The 21485-nt window shown below is 31.6% G+C and overlaps 1 long non-coding RNA gene across 2 annotated transcripts; it reads right to left on the bottom strand.

Annotated features, from left to right (window-relative positions):
• Window positions 1–8540: 8540 nt before the first annotated feature.
• Window positions 8541–14934, bottom strand: LOC143053463 (uncharacterized). Of its 2 annotated transcripts, none has more exons than XR_012971353.1 (4): window positions 14236–14934; window positions 10726–10785; window positions 9663–9742; window positions 8541–8905 (listed from the first exon to the last, which is right to left on the bottom strand). It is a non-coding gene; the product is annotated as an uncharacterized LOC143053463 (long non-coding RNA). The 2 variants fall into 2 exon arrangements; XR_012971354.1 differs by having other exon boundaries at window positions 8740–8905; window positions 9663–9739.
• Window positions 14935–21485: the final 6551 nt, after the last annotated feature.

Genomic DNA, 21485 nt, shown 5'->3' with positions numbered 1-21485 from the left:
TGGTCATATTGTGTTTCGTCTGTCCAAACCGAATGTTTGTAAAAGTTTCATTACACAATATTGAATTGTTTTTAAAGACAATATATATCTAACAAACACACACCATTCTATCAGTCATAGTTATGCTTTATAAATCGATTGTTGCTGATTTTTTGGTTTGTGAGTGATAAGCACTTTCAAATGTGTTTACACTATAAATGATTGTTGACAGCGTTACAAATATCAGAGACTGTTACACACCTATATTGAACACAAATAAACATTTTAAAAAGTTATGAAAAAATATGACATGTGTAATACGTGCTAGATAACATATAATTTAAAGAATTTCGTTGTTGCAGCCTACAGTGTACTAGTATGTATTCCGATCTGACACGATAATCAACAAACTTTTCATCGATGGAAGGTTGATACAATTATCAAAAGGTATTTAAACATGGAGTCAAAAACAGTAAAGTTGAAATCTTTCAATAATGTATGTGTATGGACTCTTTAAATATGGTTTACCGTTTAAGCGATTGTATTATCAGAATATATTTTATTTCTGTTCTATTGAACTTTTATACTACACTTGGTAGCATGCAGATGTAATTGTCTATCTTGCTGGAGCTTAAAGGATCTTCTTCGTTTCTGTTGAAAAGAAGTTCCTGTTGCGTTTGCCAAATGATTTTTCAATATATTGTATTTTGCAACGTCAGGATCTTTTAGTCAGTGATACTGGTTTTTTTACACCTTTCAAACACTTTAAAGTTTATCTTTAATGTCCAGTATTCTTGTCAATATCTTTAATATTCTATTGTACTGCTTCTAGTAATGTATTTATTATAATTATTTGTATATTCTAAACATGAATTTCCATTGACCTCGTCTCGGATTATAAATATCGAAACCTTTGACTCAATTCGTTAGGCAATGACGTATTTTTTGTTACATGTCAATTTACATTTATCTAAGTTTTCCAATATTTCATCATTTTGATATACTATAAATGCAGTGTTATATCAGATCTCAGTTTGACCTATACTATACAGATTTATAAGCAGTAATATGTCGTTTCGTTGTTTTCCTCTTATAGTTGATGTGGTTTTTTTCGGTTTTAATTCGTAACCTGGATCAGTTTTCTCTCAATCTATTTATGACTGTTGAACAGCTTTTTCTACTGTTTCCTTTACTTATAAGGCTTTTCTACCTCAGGCATAGATTACCTTAGCAGTATTTGGCAAAACTTTTAGGAATTTTGGTTCTCAATGCTCTTCAACTTCGTACTTTATTTGGCCTTTTTAACTTTTTTGGATTCGACCGTCACTGATGAGTCTTTTATAGACGAAACGCGCGTCTGGCGTATATACTAAATTTAGTCCTGGTATCTATGATGAGTTTATTTACTGTTATGTAAAGCTAACTAAGACAGTCATCATTAACTATTGATTACCAATTCAGACTTTAGTACGATCTTTATCGTTTGGTATTTCACTTAACGTTGAGTTGTTAGACTAACCTTTACATGATAGTCGATCTGAGTTTCAATAAGGTCTGTTTTGACTGCTAAATTGAACGATATAGTGTATCCGCTACACCTATAATACCATTTACGCAAAGTGTTAATGAAAATAAAGTAACTAACACACCGATTTCTTGCTATTGAAAACTATGTTTGAAGTTAAAGTATTGTTTACCTGTTTATTTCATATAACTCAATAAGGACAAACCAGAACAGAAAATTGTTTGCATATCATGCTCATTTAAAGGCAATTTCCAAAATGTGAGAGATCCATACTAAGGTTCAGGATATTAATTTAACAGACGGAAGAACAATAATGGACGCCGTTAATGCACTTGAGTGCCGATTGTTATTCGCTTCTCTTATTAATGTTATTTTAAGAGTTTGATAGTATTACATGCACTACCAGATGATATATGCCTGCAATACCTTACACTATAATGTCGAACAACAGCCGGATCAGTATTAGATTGATTGAATGACTAACGACCGTAAAACAAATACTTTTTTAACACCTTTAGTTTTAAATCAAACCTAGACAAAATGCTTTAACAAATCTTTCGCTATCTTGGATGGTAACACAGTAGAACATATTAGTATAAAATTTCAATCAAGTCTGCAAATTTTTATTTCTACTATAATTGCCTTGAAAGGAACAAATGTGTTTGATTTGTTTTTTTATATTAATCAAAATTTTTAGAAATAACGAATTAGAGCTTTGCGTTCTAATTTTGACAAATTGTCTCTAAACTGTTTAACCTCTAGTTTTGATATATCTAGTTTTGTGTCAATTAAGTAATTTTCAAGGGCAACATTTCTCCTTGGTGGTATATGCCCCGATTGCATATATAATGGATGAACATGTTTGCTATTGTTTTTTCCTAAGTAATGAATTTACATCTCATTTTTTATAGTTAGCTCGTTAAAATCCATTTATATTTGTTTTCGTACATTTTTAAGTTTTGGATTAGGGATACATGTCATTCCCTTTCCTAATACATTGTAATAGGAGGATTTCATTATTCGTCAATGACTTTGTTGACAAGTTCAAAACGAATTTTCTACAAGATTCAGCTCGAGTCGCGGGGGAATTGAAACGTGAACCGTTTTTTTTAATTACTTTTCAGCACACACTTATTATAGTAAACGTGATTATAGTAATATATAACCATACCGACACGTTATGAGCACTGTTTTGTTCAAACGTTCAAAAAATCAAAATGAATATATTAAAATATTGTATCAGTGTTGAACATTTATAATGTCTATGATAACAAAGAAAACCAAAACTGCTGCAACCAATAAAAAAAACTTCAATATGATTTGTCAACAAGATTTTTATATCTTTTTCAAATCCACCTGTGCTTTATGATTGCATTAGCAAGAATGCCAAAAATCGAATATTTAGGAACCAGCAGGATATTAATTTTACTTTTTATGTTAGAGAAAACGATTACGAGTATCAAGATATATCGAGATAGCAAGGTTAAAGTGTAAATATCTTACTAGTTATCAAAGGTACCAGGATTATAATTTAATACGCAAGACGCGCGTTTTGTCTCTATACGACTCATCAGTAACGCTCAAATCAAAATAGTTATAAGGTCAAACAAGAACAAAGTCGAAGAGAATTGAGGACTTAAAATTCCAAAATGGTGTTCCAAATACAGCTAAGGTAATCTATTCCTAGGATAAGAAAATCCGTAGTTTTTCCAAAAATCCAAAGAAAACATTGTCTGCACGACCCTGTATGCAGAGACTAGTAGCTAAACTGGCATTAGTAGGCTACGCATATACGCTTCCGGTTATACAATCGAATGTCAACGCATCGGAAATATAGCGTGAAATAATGGAGAAAAGTGTCACAATTAGTGAATAAATTGATTACGCACATACGTCATATTTTGATAGATGACAAGTTAACTATCCCCTTGATTTCGGGATAGGCGACCAACCTTACACCCCGTTTGATTTCGGGATACATGTCCAAATTACCACCCCTTCGATTTTTGGGATAGACGACCAACCTATCGTCTGACTTGATTTCGGGATAGGCGACCAACCTACCACCCTCATGATTTCCAGATAGACGAACAACCTTCCATCCCCCTTGATTTCGGGATAGAAGACCAAATTGTCATCCACTTGATTTCAGGATAGATGACCAACGTGCCATGCCCTTGATTTCGGGATAGCTTAACAACCTAGCATTAATTCTGAGTATTGATAAATATTTGCCTGAATTAATTTTATAATGTAAATGCAATATATTTATATGATGAATTATATTCATCAGTATGCATGAACCAAACCTTTTCCTGAATAACAGAGTTTAAAAAAAACTGCGTTCAATGCATTTTTCGTTCACAAAGAAGTCGGCATTATAACTCTTATCTGTACTTGAGCAATACAATAGTATAAGATAGTACTAATGCAGATTAACACTGCATTACAATACCAACGTATACACATGCAAGGCAATTGTATTCTTACGGGAAACATTATGTTTTGTCAGTTAAACGGCTGTTAATATACATCTCGGTTGATACTGCTTTTTAAGGGTTGAAAATAATCTCTTTCATTACATTTTCAGCCATCTGGGATATAGTGGTTGCTGATATCATTATGCTACTTTTAAAGCTTTAACAAATAACACATTGGTGAAAATTCTGATTGACCAGATTCCTAAATATGCAATTTACATCATGAAATAAATCACAAATTCGAAATAAAATGTGTTGTATATATAGTCAGATATATTATCAGGATTACAAGATAATGCTTAAATTTCGCTTCGTGAGAAATGTTGATCACGGTATTTCAAATTTCCCTGTATCAACTGAAAAATCATCAGTAAAAGAGTTGCGAAAGATATCAATATGCAAACTCATAAGTCGAATACAGACGACACTCCAATGACATGGCCCATACACAAAAAAAAAAATGATTTTATTTTTCGAATTCCTGTTTGCCCGATTTAAGATAGGCGACACACAACAATACAATTCTTTTGCATTTTACATCTGCTTCCCCGGCGTTGATAATTAGTACGTATGATGGCTAAATAATCATATCAATGAACAATAATATTAAGATGATTTGGTATGAGTGCCAATGTGACAATTCTCCATCCAAGTCGCTATGTGGGAAAGGAAACATTTATAGGTCAAGTCCTCATGACATATATAATGATATTTGTTTATATTACCGGCATAACAGTAAAAGGTAAGTCGAAGATAATTTTGTTTTCATTTGCTAATCGATTTGTTTTCATATCTCGAGCAATCCCCTTATACATTCTATAATAGACATTATGACATCGTTATTGTCAAATGAGAAAATGCAAACTTGCAATAATAGAACCAGTTGTACAAAGTTGATTTTGATTTATTATGTTACTTTTTACTTTTGTTATGGTGTAACCTAATGGACCCTCTTCCTCTCATATCATTCTTCATAACTGTTATCTAAATGAACTATATGTGAACCTTTCAATCAGCAATCGTGGTAATTAGTGTTAGCACCTGCTTCGTGTAATCATGGTAATGGTTGGTATTTATACAATGATATTATGGATCACCGATTTGTTCTTATCTCTTTGGTATTTACAGTAACATTACAATTTAAATTGATATGAAAAACCTTTTTTTTTTTTAATTTCAAAGGGAGAGGGTTTTTCTCCTACGTATTATGACGACTTTAGCATTTCATTTACATTTGTATTGTGTTTCCTTATGCAATGGTATTGTCTTTTTTTCTCCTCTAAATGTGTGCCCATCGTAACAATTTTTCTAGGCTTTAGAGCACTAAAGGGGATGCTTCCTTTTTCCAGAGATTGCAGTGTCATGAGTTTAGTTTAAAATGTCGGTTTTTTTTTACTTTTTTGGGGGAGGGGGGTAGGATAACAATTCTCTTTGTTTAAATGTTACTTAAATTTGCTATCCCCAGTTTTTACAACAAAACAGTGTCTGGCAAAAACACGTGACATGACTTGAAGTTAATATCATGGGTATGTATCTGAGTGTAATAAAACACATATATAATGATATTCAGATAACTCTCTATCTAAAAAAAGGTATTACTGAAGGACGATGTTTACCCAGTTTCATACTTGTAACATGTTGTTTTAACTTTTCCAATGCTATAACCAAAAAAATAGTATAACATCGAAGAAAACTTGTCTCAATAGTTGATAGATAATGTCATTCAATTAAGGTTAGTAGTATCTAGCACAAATTGCAAAGAAAACACATACTGAACATTGTAAACCTTATCACTAGAAAGGATTGAAACATCGTACTCAAAATATATAATTTGATGAATGTATTCATAAATAGTACATACGTCCAGGTTGACATTTGTGTGTACTCTTATGAGGCATAACTCATACATATAATACAGGAATTTAATTGTATTTGTTTCCCCCTTGTTTGATCGTTAGGATAGGTTGCAAATGGTACTTCAGCCTTATAGATGTTCTTTTTATTTCTTTATTAGTTCACACATTGTATGTTATTATGCAAATCAATACGCAAGTTTCATCCAATCATTTCAAGAAAAACACTTTGGGTATACCAACGATTGTTAGTAATTTTGTAACATAACTCAGCCTGTGAATATCAAATTTGATTCAAAATTAGACCGCAATTAAATGAAAATATGTATTGGAAAGACATGCATAATTCATCAAACTATGTTCCATATTGGCAAATATGTATATTTAGTACATGTATTAAGCAATTATCGTATCTTGGTCTTGTCTAGCGATTCATATTTTTACAGTTTATGATGGCTAGTTTTGTTCAATTTTCAATATAATAAATGCAAACATATATATTCATCAAAATAAGTCAAATAACGTGAATAACGGAATCCTTGTATAGATATACGTGCCAGAAGTAAAATGTTTGTAGCCATTACAGCTCTGTATACATGGTATTGTGAAACATATGAAAAAAATATATGAAGAAATATAAATGCGACAAGAAAAAAAAATAAGAAAAAAATCGAGACAACGATTCTGATATCAGAAAAAAAAAAGATTGTTTCAAATAACACAAACAGCTTTTAGTCAGGCTTGTTGACAAATCTAATACAATTATACATACTCACAAGCAACAGATATTGTTTTGTTTTTTTTTCAATTATATACAGCTTTCACTCTAATTTATTTTTGATTCTATCATGAAGCTTCAAAACATCTAATGTTAGCAGTACTGGTTTCTGTCACATTATTCATAACACCTTAGGTTGAAATATGTTTGGATTTAAGCATGAGAAATTCAAAATATTTCACAAACATTTTTACCATTTAATGCATATGTTAAAACACTCAATAAAGAAAAAGTCGAAAAAGCTTAGATAAAATTGCTTTATCAAATTTCAATGACAATAGCAAACTCACAAAAGAGAGACGTGACTATGTTTGAAAATGCAATCATTAATAGCTGCGGTTGGTATATCTATGAATTGTTATTAAGATTTTAACTAAACTTTTGCTTGATCTTTTGTGATTTTGTTTTAAATTTTTGAGTAAAATTTCCCTTTATAGCATGCAATTTGAACTAACGAGATTCATAACAAGACCAAAGGCTGGTGTATATAAACTCATCATAGATACCAGGATAAAACAATATATTAACGCCAGACGCGCGTTTATGTCAACAAAAGACTCATCAGTGAAGCTGGAATCAAAAAATGTTTAAAAGGTCAAATAGAGTACAAAGTTGAAGAGCATTGATGATCGAAAATGTCTAACAGTTTTGTCAAATACAGCTAAGGTAATCTATTCCTGAGGTAGCAAAGCATGTGCAACTCCCCGTATAAGGTGTAATGCCACAATTGGTTTTGTTCTATTCGTCTTTGTAAGAATTGTAATTTTCAAAAATATGTGCAGAAGTTATCTTTGTTTAAAAAATGAAAAATACTTAGCATGAGTTTTATCCTGTCCAGTACTAAAGACAAAATATGCCAAATGACAATAACTAATGTTGATGTATCTAAGAAACACCAAAATAGAATAATAATTGTAAATTGCAACACCCAAACAATGTGTTTTACCCAGAAACATTTTATTGCAATGACTTTTTTGTTTACCCTTCATCGTATGCAACCCGATGTGCCACGGAATGATTTGACGGTATAACACCTAGCTATTTAAACAACTCAGATTGTCGCAAAGGATTCGATTATATTGATATCAATGAGTTATTTAAGGAAATATAAGGCAGTAAACGTGTCATTCATTAAGGTACATATAACCAGAAAACGTGGAACATTCAGATAAAGGTTGCTTATCATTATAAAGTCAACTACAAAATTGTAATTAGTATTAACTATAATGTGTCACTCAGTAAATATTGAAAATGTCTTGCCAAATAAACGTTTGTCTATTTTATTTATTGTGTCTGTATAGTTAACGCATCAATGTAAATATAACGGAATTTGATGAGACTGTCATCAAAGTGAGAGGGTTACAAAATGTAGCGCTATAAAACCAAGTTTAATCCACCATTTTCTACATTTGGTAAAGCCTGTACCAAGTCAGGAATATGACAGTTCTTGTCCATTCGTTTTTGATGTGTTTTGTTATTTGATTTTGCCATGTGATTTTGGACTTTCCGAATTGATTTTCCTCTAAATTCAGTATTTTTGTGATTTTACTTTTTGCTTATTATTCAAAAGTAATGAGTATCTTTTACCCATTTATATTTATATTTAAGGTTACTGACTGGAAACAGAGATAGGTACATTTGAATGTGGCATTGTTATATTATAATAGTTTCGATGCTTGCTCTCTTCCATTTTAATCTGGATAACTTGTTTGCAAAAAGTACCCAACACAATACAAATATTTGATAAGACATACTACAGGATATGTACTTAACTCTTCCATAGCAAAAATCATTTTATTCGGGTATCACCTAAGTTTAACAAAGGCATATAGTAAAACATATCAATTTACATCACATTGTTTTGTGCATTTAAAGGTATATAAGATAATGTTATATGCGGAACTAAGTAAATACTAAAAATTAAGTAAAGTGTTAACATTTTATTTTAACATGACGACACACGTTTTACATTAATTGTGTATGATTGTATGTGTATGTAACTCTATCTTTAAAACAAATCATAATTTAACCCAAACCACGATATTTAAGAACATATAGATTGCCTACATCATGTACATGTTTATCATTTATTTTTTTCTTCATACTTCTTTAAACATGTTAAATGCGAACAAACGTTGACGGCTAATCCTAAAGGCATCTCAAAAAAATCTTTTAGGTCCTTTTTGTCCAATTCTAATAAAGCAGCCCCATTGATTCGCTCTGATCTGAATTTTTCAACATACGGCGCACACCCCGGTATGGAATCTATAAAATCACAAACTGTTTTCACCTGAAGGGAAAAAAACCAATGTAAACACATATAGTTTTTGTCTTCACAATATGGTTTAGTGGTGATACACAAAATGTATCCAATACATGTCAAGATAAAAAAAAAAGTCAAGTACATGTACACACTCCCTATATAATTTATACTAGTTGATACGTTTTAAAATACGAAGTAACAGCAACATAGGATATCCCAACTATTTAGATATTTGGCATGCAAAACTATGACTGTGCGTCTACACATTGCTTTATTTTCTGAATCTCTTACTGTCCAATCCCAAATGTACAAGTGTGAATACGTTTGAATTCTTTTCACAATAAAATCCTTGTCCATATAAATATCAATTATTTTAAAGCTTTAAATTGCAAGTCCTCACAGCAAGATCGTCCTAAAAAAAACATATACCTCAACACACTGTGAGTAATTCCAAGAAATATATTTAATGGTAATCTTATTTATTTAACGAAAGGCTGAGATCACACAGCTATAATATACCTGTGCATTCAGCATTGCTTATCGTATTCTTTTTATATCGCAAGCTGCAACAAAATCATCCTTTAAAATTTAATGAGAAAGGTTTATAATCGTGATTAATGCACCACGATAGAAAATAGTGTCCTATATAATTTCAATTCTAGTTGTTTTTTTAAGTCCCGATTGTTTAAGGACAAAATGCACTATTGTACATTTACCGAATACAATATAATTATATTTGTACGTTTTGAAAAAATCTTACAAAAATGGTAATATTTATACATACATTCCAATCTGCTGGTCGTAGGCTAAAATTCTGTGTCTTTTTGATTGCCACCGGTGCTCCAGCTTCTGTTGTAGTGTCTGCTGAAAGAAAGTATTCCTAATTATGATATTAATTGCTGCCTGTTTCAGTTATTTAATATATTGACTTTTAGAATTGGCATTAATTTATATGTCGACTATTGTTTTATTTTGTTTTTTCAAATGTCTTGCTATGATGAAAATAAACTTCTAATGATCAACCAGATTTTTGTTAAAGACATTGTTTGATATGGCATCATATGTAATCATTAGGACTGGAACACAATTATGTCTAGACAATACAATAAAACGTTGATTTCTGTAAATTATTTTGCATATCGAAACACTCAACGTCCCGTAAACACGAGATGTTGCAAAATACAAGATCAGATATGACATGTACCTCTATGTTCTGTGTTTCATTTCTTTGAATTACGAAGTTAAACTGACATGTAACAGTTAGATCATACAGATGAACTTTTAAGTTATTGCTATAGCATTGCTTTTTACCATTTCGTGTATACATAGCACACCAATTGCAACTTTGACTGATTATAATAAACAAGTTACATGTATTTAGTAAGCCATGGATATGTATTTTTTGTAGTAAAAACACAAGGATAAATGTCAAAAAATATGTTCAGAATTTTAACTGGCATAAAGGACTGTTTCATTGATATAGCGCCTAAATATGATAAAATCCATGAAAGGTAGTTTGTTTATAACAAATATAAAATAATTTTCCATTACTAGTAGCACACGTTTTTAAGGACATATATTTTAGCTTCCAAAACTTGCTCAATCTTATACAAGTGGTGTGTGTGAACTGCAAAGAAAACACACGATTCTCTAAATGTTGAATGCAGTGTGTTTCAGAGATAGGTCAGAGAAATCACTGGCAAGAATCATTTGAGTTGCTAGTATTTTCTCTAATTAGGTTTTGTTACACTATATTTGTTTTCATATATAAGTCAACCAGTGTTCGACAGACATATCTGTCGGTTAATTTTTGACAGAGATTTGTACGAAATTAAGGCATAGCTTACCTTGGTTAACGATAGAAACTTGACAACACTTTGCATGAACGTCAACGACACCATAAACAACTGAAAGGTAAAGTAATAAAACTTATTGGCATTTTAATGCAGGAGGAGAACATATTATTATATCAATTGTATTCCTGATTTTAATTGGAGCAAACAACAAAAAAAACAACTTAACAAATATAAGTTTTAACATGTCGTTATCAAATATCTTGATGTGTTTGTTGGCTAATGATACTATCGGAAACTTAAGACATACAGGAACATATACATGTATCCTTTTACATGTTCAGGTCGATGTCTATTTCTGTGACAATTCCACAGCTTACACAATATATGTTGTGTTAACTTTTCATATCAGCTCATTAGCTGGTGTATAAGGTTTTGAAATTGCAATTCTTTGAACTCGCTGATAATTGTCGAAATATGTGATATCAAATGCACAACATGGAGTATTTCACCAGTCTATGGAGTACTTTAAATCTAACACGACAACATATAGTCTACTAGACACTAGTAGCATGATTTCAGTCTGACACGGTCATTGTGGTCTGATCATATATTAATCGACTAGATTTACCGCTAGAAAAAATGTCAAGACTTACGATTTTCTCTAGCAGTAAATCCAGTGAATTAAGATATGATCAGACCAACTTGACCATTTCAGACTGAAATCGTGCTACTAGTGCTACTAGTGAGATGTTACGAGGTAATTGTATCGTCTAAGGGACAATTGTTCATGTAAAACAGTGAAGCCGTTTGCAATCTAAAGACCATTTTTGTTTGTCTGGATGTTTAAGCATCTCTTCATGCCCTCCCTTTGTTTTTGTCCAATTCATTATGTACATGTACCTTTTCGAACCCATCTGATGGGTTAAGCCTTTTAAAGTATTTTTTTACAGTATGTTCTTTCGTAGCATTTATCCATTACTATCCCTAATCAGGGGAGGGTTTAGCGGTAACGAACATGTTTCACTCTGCCACATTTTGTATGTAGTTGTCCTTAGTCAGTAATTTTGTGTTCAGTAGTTGTCGTTTGTTCATGTCTGCCATTCTTGTTTTTCGTTAAAAGAATATATATTAGAACGTTGGTTTTCGCATTTGAATGGTTTCATATTTCATGTTTTGGGTTTTTTTTTCAGCCGATCATAAGTCTGTTTTTCATTGGTGAGGGTCGTAAGGTTGCCAATAGTAGCGAACATTCCGTTAATTTGAACTTCAGTGGGCAGTATGGCAAATGGCGATCGTAACATATCCTTCAATTTTTAAAAGAAATATCGAATCAGAACAGCGTTCAATCGTTTAAAAGGAATATGTTTAAATCAACACTGATTTGAATAATTAATACTGCATCAATAAACAAGAAAATATAAAATAAAATAAAAATAATGGCGTGTTTGAAAACTAGACAAAACATGCATAATGCTTTCCAGAAAAGAGCATAAACAAGGTTGAAGTATGGCAAAACGAGAGCAACTAATGTTCAACAACATGATTAATATTTAAAAAACTAATTAATCACAATATTACAAGAGCCAACAATTAAAAATATTTAAATACAGACTGCTGACTTTGAAAAGGCACATATCGAGAATGGGGTGGTTAACCATGCTGGCAAAAAAATGTAGCACCACAAAAAGAGTACACTAAGCTACTCGGCTGGTAATACTATTGGCAAGGTAATGATAAAAAATATCAATGAAATTGAATATCAACAGTTGCACAAATTCGATAAACTACACTGTAATTTTATGTAGCACTGCTCTATTTTATAAAGCGCGTTAACGAATTCCATCATATATAATGTAATCCATACTTTATATATTGTTTTATCAAACCAAACAAATAAGAAGTAAGAGTTATCATGACCCTGTGTTTCTATCAGTGAACAAAGTCACCTCCAAAAATAGACTTCATCGTTATAGACTGGACTGCAATGTATGGCTATAATCTTCCTTAACATTGATCATGTTGATACTATCAAGTTTGCTATCCATCCGTTTTGAATTTTTCGCGGAGTTCAGTATTTTTTTTTATTTCACTTTTTTTTCATACCACGTTAAAATGGTCAACACCAAGAGCAGTACCGTTTGTAGTAAATACAGGTACAATTTCGGCCAGTTGGATTTCTTTCTAGATTTTGTCTTGTCGATGTTTTTTACAATGTAGCTCTATGTTGTGCAAATTTCGGTTTTTTAATTAATGTTTTTCATAAAGCACAAATATGAGTGACAATTCCTTTTATAAGTATATTGACAACTATGAAAACTTGATTTATTTTCGTTTATACTTCATTATATGTGCATAAAGATTGTGAAATGCTAATGATGTTGATCTATCAAAGTTTTCCCTTATCTAAAGTAAGCTAATATTTTCCTTTAATGATTTCCTTGATAGAAATTGCTGCTCACAAGGAAGCAACTAAACTAAGAGTTTCAAATGGTGAAGTTGAAATCATCCCTTCGTTAATGTTACGGACGCCATTACGATTTGGGTGACCGTTATAAAATAGCTATTTTACAGATGACATCGGATATCTTCCTTATGTCGCGACTTCCATTTTCATGAATGTGACCTACCGAATTAGAATATTTCCCGGATTTGTAATATCTGAAGCAACACGACGGGTGCCACATTTTGGGAAGAATCTGCTGACCCTTCAAGAGCACTTGAGATCAACCCCATTTTTTTGGTAGGGTTCGTTTTGCTTAGTCTTTAGTTTTCTATATTGTGTTTTCTGTACTATTATTTTTCTGTTTATCTTTTTATTTTTAGCCAAGGTGTTGTCAGTTTTTTTTTTTCAATCTACAAATTTGACTATCCCTCTGCCATATTTCGTCTCGCTCTTCTACTGCTAATAATAAGCTAACAAATCAATTACAAATCTATGATCTTAATGGTTCTCATACAAATATTTGACAGTCCCTGCATATAACCTGTACTTTTTTAAATTTTCGATTGTTTTGGTAATAAACCAGGTGCATGATAAGACAGACAAGAGTGGCCAAATATACTGTCAACGAAAAACAGAAAGACAATGCTTTACGAACTAATACGATCATTTTACTTGTCTGTTGGGCAAGTCAAGCTAAAGCAAAACATTTTGAGTTTGCTATAATGCATTTTAACAAAATGTGTATGTATACATATATGTAAAACACACATATGTGTTTAAGCTTTTCTATTAAGTTCTATTCATAATCATCTGATACACTGTTTTGTTGAATAAATCCATAAAGTAGCAGAAAATATAGCGTGTTTCGTTACTATTCTATGCTCATTACTATTAAGAAAAGGACATAACATAAAATAATGGCTAAGTAAAAGTCCTCAAATAACACAGAAATATTTAAACGCTGCTCTATCACTGTTATAACAAACATGATCACACTTGGTTTCTTGTGCGGTTTCGTCATATAATATAATAAAACATATAACAATCGGTAACTGAAATAAAGTATAGTAACAGTTACTCTTTAATGCTACTGTATTATATCCATATAGTTGTCTTACCTTCAGGTACATAAGAAAAAGCTTTACCATGGTCGATACCATTCAAGTAAAAGTGTAGGGTACTGTCTGACGCTTTCATTATACCAAGTTTATCATCGACTTGTACTTCATTTGTATTTAAGGAATATGAACCAATACACTCTCCATTTTGGTATAAAAAATTACCACTAAAAGATAAAGTGTAAACAATGAAGGTATCTTTTTATTTATATTTTCTTACCCGGTAACTTCTTTAGGGTAATCCTTACTTAAAGTGATTTCAGACATGTAATCTTTGGAATTATCAATGTAGCTTAGATTGGGTGACACAAAATAATCTCTATCTCCACAAATGGAATTGTTTGACGTTTTCCAAATAATGTTTTCATTGTTTTATTATACGACATTTACATGTATCTGTGATTAATGAAGTAATGTGCTACTTAATATAAGCAAGGTCCTTAAATAGTATTTCGATTTCAAAGGCAAATATTGTCTCATTAAGAAACTTTGCTAACTTATAAGTTTTTGTATTTTTCTTCATTGTTTACTGCTTAATAGAAAGCTGCAAGTATGTCACATATAGTCAGTACGGTGTTATGTAATACTCTATTACTTAAATACTCAATAACACTAGCTTGCAATTGTATGACATTCTCAGTTTTTAAATGATATAAATATGCTACTGGAGCTTAGAAATACAATACTTGCAAAGTCTAAAATAATATCAAAGCAACCCATACACACGTATATTGTTTCGATTAGGACAAGGAATACTGTTATAACAAATTGAAATGTATCTATAAGTTGGTCTGGGTAATGTGAAAAGTCTTAACTTTGTGTACATGTTTTTGGTTGTTGAAGAAATCTAACACCAATATTTAACAACAAAATGTAGTCAAATAACCCAATTACAGCATTGGGAGTCATGCATGGATACATTGTTAATATATAAGCTCTATAGTAAGAACAATAAGGAACATTAATGCGTGTTGTGAGGTTTTGAAATCTCGTGATATTACATTCAAGGGCTGGGTCTTAATATCAAAATCATTGGTTGTATCGACGGTAAGAATTGGAATCTAAATGCGAGGAATACCTGAAAGATAAGAAAGAAATAAACAACATCATGTAAAAATGTGTAGGGAGAGAACAACATATTTTAATTAAAAGGATCAACTGATGCGGGTCAGTAAAGGAAGAGTCGAGTCTGATAAACATCGACTCTAAATCTAAACCAATCAAAAGTAAGACAAAGTTTTTAGGATCATCAACCAATATCTGCAACATAATAGCCGAATAGTGGTTAAATACACTTGATATCAAATATTATGTGATATGTTGATAGAAAAAGATATAGGTTTCCGATGATGGCGAATAGAAAATTTCCAAAAATTGTATCTTGATTCAATTTAACCGTGCAATATGATTACAAAGGATACCAAACTTATCATTTATTTCGCCAGACGCACGTTTCATCTTTTTAATTAAGTCCAATAAATAGAAACGATATCCTTAACCAACAATTATTCGAAAATATAAAATTCAATACAACAGAATATTTTTTTTTCTTCACTAATTTCGGAAAAGTAAAATGCATGCAATTAAATTTATAGGGATGTAAAACAAAGACATAAGAAAATAAACCACTTTATAAACAATATAATTGAAGATAAAAACAAACTGGATTTCAGAATTGACAAGATTGAAATGACTTATTCTACAATCGTTCAAAGTTAAAATAAAAAACCTCAACCTGCATCCGGAACGACAAAAAATGGTTATTACATTAAAAGTACTTTAGAAATTTACTGCACAATATAAATAAGTAGATCATATATTACCTGTCTTTGACAATTATCCAATATTCGTAACAACAAGATATAGGTCCAAATAAATAGAATATTCAGTATAATTCGGAACTACCTCGAAAAAAAGATATGGAGACATTTAGATAAATTTCCTCTAAGAAAGCAAATCAAATTAGCTGGAAACTTATAAAATTATCTTCTCGGTGTAAAAAAAATTTAGAATAGTCAAATCCAATAATGGTGAATGCCATTTTTGTAAAACAGAAAACAAAACCCTCACTCAGCATTTAATAACTATAACAGTATAAAGGTTGTTTGTTAGTAGATGTTAGGCATGTTTATGCTTTTAAAAAAAACATATATGTGCTGAATAATACAGCAGTTATTCTACTTAGGCAAACATTATAATACTAGAAGTATACGGTTTCGATAAAAAGAAAGATATGATGTCATACCCAACACAGTTAAATATATATTACTAATTATCAAAGAGGGACGAAAAACAACATAGGGACAGTCAAACTCATCAATCAAGAATACACTGACAACGCCTGGCTAAAAAATAAAAGAAGACAAACAGACAAACAATATAACACATTACATAACATAGAAAATTAAAGAATAAGCAACGCGATTCCCACCAAAAACTAGGAATATAATCAAATATCAGTTTCTTTCAATCTTGCAACCTTATACATCCAACAACAGATATCATCGTCGATCATGTGGCCTATCGAAATTACTCGCCGACACACTACAGTGTTATTCATGTTATCCAGGTGTTTAAAGTACACATATTGTAGTGTGATTCATGAAGTATTTAATCTTACGTATAATGCTATATTGTTTTGTATCCTGGTTTTCCCTTATTATCGTTTATTACAGTTATAACAGTTACTGGTATCAGGTTAGTAGGAATTTACTACTTTCTTTACTTGACCATTTTCAGTTATATTATTAATGAAACAACTATTTATCAGAGTTTAATTGTCACACGATTAGCAAAAGAGATCAAGTGCTAAGAGTTTTATCAAAAAAAAATACAAGAGGAAAACATGTTTCTCATCCTGAGACCCCAACTGAGACATCACTTGACAAAATATACAGTGGCATATATGATATGAATGTGTTTCTTTTTAAATGTTTCTTAAATACAAAAAGAAAAGGATTGTTCACGGGTTATATAGAATTATTTTAGTCATATTAAAATGAAAAAGCTTGTAATTAAATACATAACAACTCTATCAATGACATATAAAGCAATCTTCGATTAGTATAACAACACCTTATGTGATTTGTATATAGAGTAAAATGGAGCAAGGAAATGGGGAATGTGTCAAAACGACAAAAACCCGACCATAGAGCAGACAACAGCCGAGATTTGTTTTTGTTGTTGACATAGCTTGTTATTTTTTATTTTAAGATTTTAGGACAGTGTTGACTCCAGTCCCTAATAGTTTGACATTTTTACCTATTATTTATTCCTATTCAAATGTCTACATTTGATGTTTCTATAATATTTCAACGCTAGCGAACGTTTGAACTTGTTTGAAAACCCAAATTGTGAAAATTTAAAAGCAACATAACTTTACCTTCAACAACGTTTTGCACTGGCGATTACCAATATTTGTATAAAAGGTGTTTCATATTTAGTTTGATTTGATAGATATCTATGGTCGGGATGTTGTCGCTTTGACACATTCCCCATTTCCTTTCTCAATTTTCTAGATAACGGTAATTGGATTACTTGACTTTTGTTTTCCTCGCTTCACTTAATATTACCTTATATTGATGCACCACATACACATTGAAACGCTGTCATCACATCGAGTATCATTTCATGAAGTCCATGAAATCTGGTGAATATTTACTTAAAATCTTAACACAGTGTTGACTCCAGTCCCTAATAGTTTGACATTTTTACCCATTATTTCTGTTTGTTTTGATTTTATATTGATGTCAATATAATGGAATGTTATGCGGCTGTTATACAAGTGAGAACAAAGCAAGCTGTAAGTCTAAATTTGCAACACTGACACAGACAAAGAAACGCCTGTGCCAAGTAAGGCTTATAACAAGTGTTTTCCATTTATTTGATATTTGAACTTTGATTTTGCCTTTTGTTCAAGGACTTTCAGTTTTAAATTGTCGTTTAAGCTTTTTATGTTGGTTTATTTACTTTTTACATTGAAGCTATGACGAGACAAGTTGGTATCTACATGTTTGTCAAAGAGAACACCACTTCGTATAAGATGTGAGCAACAGGTTAAAAACCTGATTTGTTTCATTTTAGTCCAAAAAAAAAAACAACAAAAGGCTGACAATCAGTTGCTTTAAATTTCAAAATCACCAATTATTTTATTCATATTCAAATGTCTACATTCGATGTTCTTATAATATTTAAACGCTGGCGAGCATTTGAGCTTGTTTGAAAACCCAAATAACGAAAATTTAAAAGCAACTTAACTTTACCTTCATCAACAACGTTTTGCACTGGCGATACCCAATATTTGTATAAAAGGTGTTTCATATTTAGTTTGATTTGATAGATCTCAATAACGGTAATTTGAAAACTTGATTTTTTTCCTCGCTTCACTAAATATTACCTTGTATTGATGCACCACATATACATTGAAACGCTGTCATTACATGGAGTATCATTTCTTGAAGTCTATGAAATCTGGTGAATATTTACTTAAAAGTATGCTTGTGTTTTGCCTTGACTTTTATATATTTCAGGTTTTGTTTCAAGCGGTAAGTTTTTGAAACAAAAAGTGATTGAAACATATCTACATGTTTTGTATCAATAGACTATTCAAAGGCAATATTGGTAAAAGTAATTTGAAATCAGAGAAACGTGTAGAAAAGACTCATTCCTTCCTTAAAACATGAACTTACAATATAACATCCAGCTTTCTTTCGACTTCAATCCCATGTAAATGTCCGTTAGATCAGATGGTATAGTTGTCGTCACACCTGCCAATAGATCATAAAACTGATCTAACATTTGTAATATTCAATGCAGTTTGCATTTGTAGATTACTATAAGATTGACATAGTTCTAAGGTATGTGGACTGATCTGTTTTGAATTATTGGTACCCATGAAAATTCATTAGGAAATTAATTTAATTATCTTATTTTAAAATTGCGTTTGTTTTGGTGTAATATGTGTTTTATTGAATTATTTTTAAAAACGTTATATGAATTCAAAATCAGAAACTACATGGCTAGTTTCAACAATTGATAGGAATCTGTGACGTTGTATTGCACACACTTTTTCAGTTTGCCTGATAACGGTTCTTGACATCACTTAATGTCAGTTGTTTGTAATATTCGTTTATTTAATTCACTTGTTATTTTAACTAAAACTGTTCATTCAAATGATGGTAAAGAATCTATAAACTCATCATCAATGTATTTCATGGTACTGCTAAACGAGCTGTAATGTGACTAAGAAAGTTAAAGTAGACTACTTAAATGAAAACCAACCGAATAATAAAGCTTATACAGTCTGGCGGCTACAAATCTATTTCAAACGCATTGTGCACATCCTGCTACAAGCATGAAATTTGGCATAGACCTTCCTCAACTATTAGTCTTTTATTTTAGATGATGAGACATTTGAAAAAAAAATTATCATTTACAGTCAGCAGTGGTGATTTAGGCAGATCAATTGTCATTCTTTATGTTAAAGTCACATCTTCAAATGCCATCAATGTCTCCCACGAGGTCTTGTTTTCCTCTTTTTTAACCAAACAGAGAACTGTATCACAATTGGTAAATACATGGATCAAAATATGTGTGTGTGTGATCACTCATCTCTAGTGCATTTGAAAGGTCATTGATCTGTATTTATCCAAAGCTTTTCCCCCTCCTAAACACAATCTATAGTTCGTCTACCCTTATCTCACGGAATAGCGGAACAGTAATGACAGCATCATCAGTAATGACTGTTCGAATCATGACTCGTTAACGTTCGTGTTTCACTGCATCAGACACATGCACTATAATTCTAGTGTCTGCCTCTTAATAAGAACTTGTTGCTTAACTTGAAATATATAACGTGGTGGTTAAGATAGAATATCCTGAACATGTGTTGCTACAACTACCATATGCATCCAAGCCTTCATCCACTCTTAGATCAGTTTCACGGTTTTTTTAAGGTAGGACATTATACCCTATCAGCATACTCGTTATGAAACACCTTAAAACTGTAACAACAGTCGATGTAGTCTCATATGCGTACATAGACAAAACTGGTAGTTTAACGGCTGCTATAAGTAACAAGAGCTATATTTAGGGAAAAGGGAATACATAGACAAATCCAGGGTAAAAAAAAAAAATTCTCAAAATTGGCCAAGTTTTCTGAGAGATGACGAAATCAAAAAAAGACTTACTTAGTTTTCATTCACAGGAGCGTGCTCAATAGATTTTGAGGAAAAGGAAGTTGTAGCAACAAATGCAAATGATGCTCTCTGTGTTATCCACCACATGATGGTGTTTCAAGTTTAGCCCCATGTTAGCATGAAGGCTTATACATGTATTAGAATACAAAAAAAGTTACATGTGTCTGAAGTAGTGATACACAGACTTAACTGAGTCATGATTCGAACAGTCGATACTGATGTTGCTGTCATTGCTGTCTCGTTACTCCGTGACATAAGGGCAGACGCCCAGCTTGCATTTGGAAGTAGGAAAAGCTTTAGATATTTTTTTTATCGAAATATAATCATATAACCTTTCAAATACATATTTTCTTCAAAGGGAACTTTGTTGTTGACCTGGATGGCGTTTGAAGATGTAACTTTATGATTAAGAATGATGATTGATCAGCCAACATCACCAAATATGGTTTGATAATGTCATTTATAAAACGATACATGGTTTTGTACTAAGATCGAACAAACTTATCAGATGGGGTTTACGAAGCAAGAACACATGTTTTTGGAAAAGGAAAGACTTATTGATACTATTTGAACGACTTGGTCTAGTGTTTTTCAGCATGTAAAATGTGCAATATACCATGGCAGGTGTGGATGAGTAACAAGCTCGGATATATTTCCTATGCTAACTAGCCCAGACGCTTATGAAGCATTTTGAACGACTCGGTCTAGTTTTTTCAGCATGTAAAACGTGTAATATACAATAGCGGGTGTGGATGAGTAACAAGCTTGGAATCGGTTCCTATGATTACTACTCCAGACCCTTATGAATGGCGAAGGGAAAAATATGATCCATTGAAACTCTTTTGGACAACTCTTTTTGAGGCCTCGTCACCTTATCAGGAGTTTGTACATTATTGATGTAAGAAACAACACCATTTTGAATATTACCGGAAGTAAGTGTTGTTAAGACATATGTCGTATACATTGTATCCCTTAGAAGCATCAAAGAAAGTTTCCTTCACAATTTAATGATAGTAGCAGTACGTTAACACACATGTAAATCAACCTCCCTAA

Source organism: Mytilus galloprovincialis, chromosome 12, assembly GCF_965363235.1.
Source record: "Mytilus galloprovincialis chromosome 12, xbMytGall1.hap1.1, whole genome shotgun sequence".
In the NCBI taxonomy this organism is placed as follows: Eukaryota; Metazoa; Mollusca; class Bivalvia; order Mytilida; family Mytilidae; genus Mytilus; species Mytilus galloprovincialis.
The sequence above is the reverse complement of the archived record's forward strand: the minus strand, read 5'-3'. Positions and strand labels throughout refer to the sequence as shown.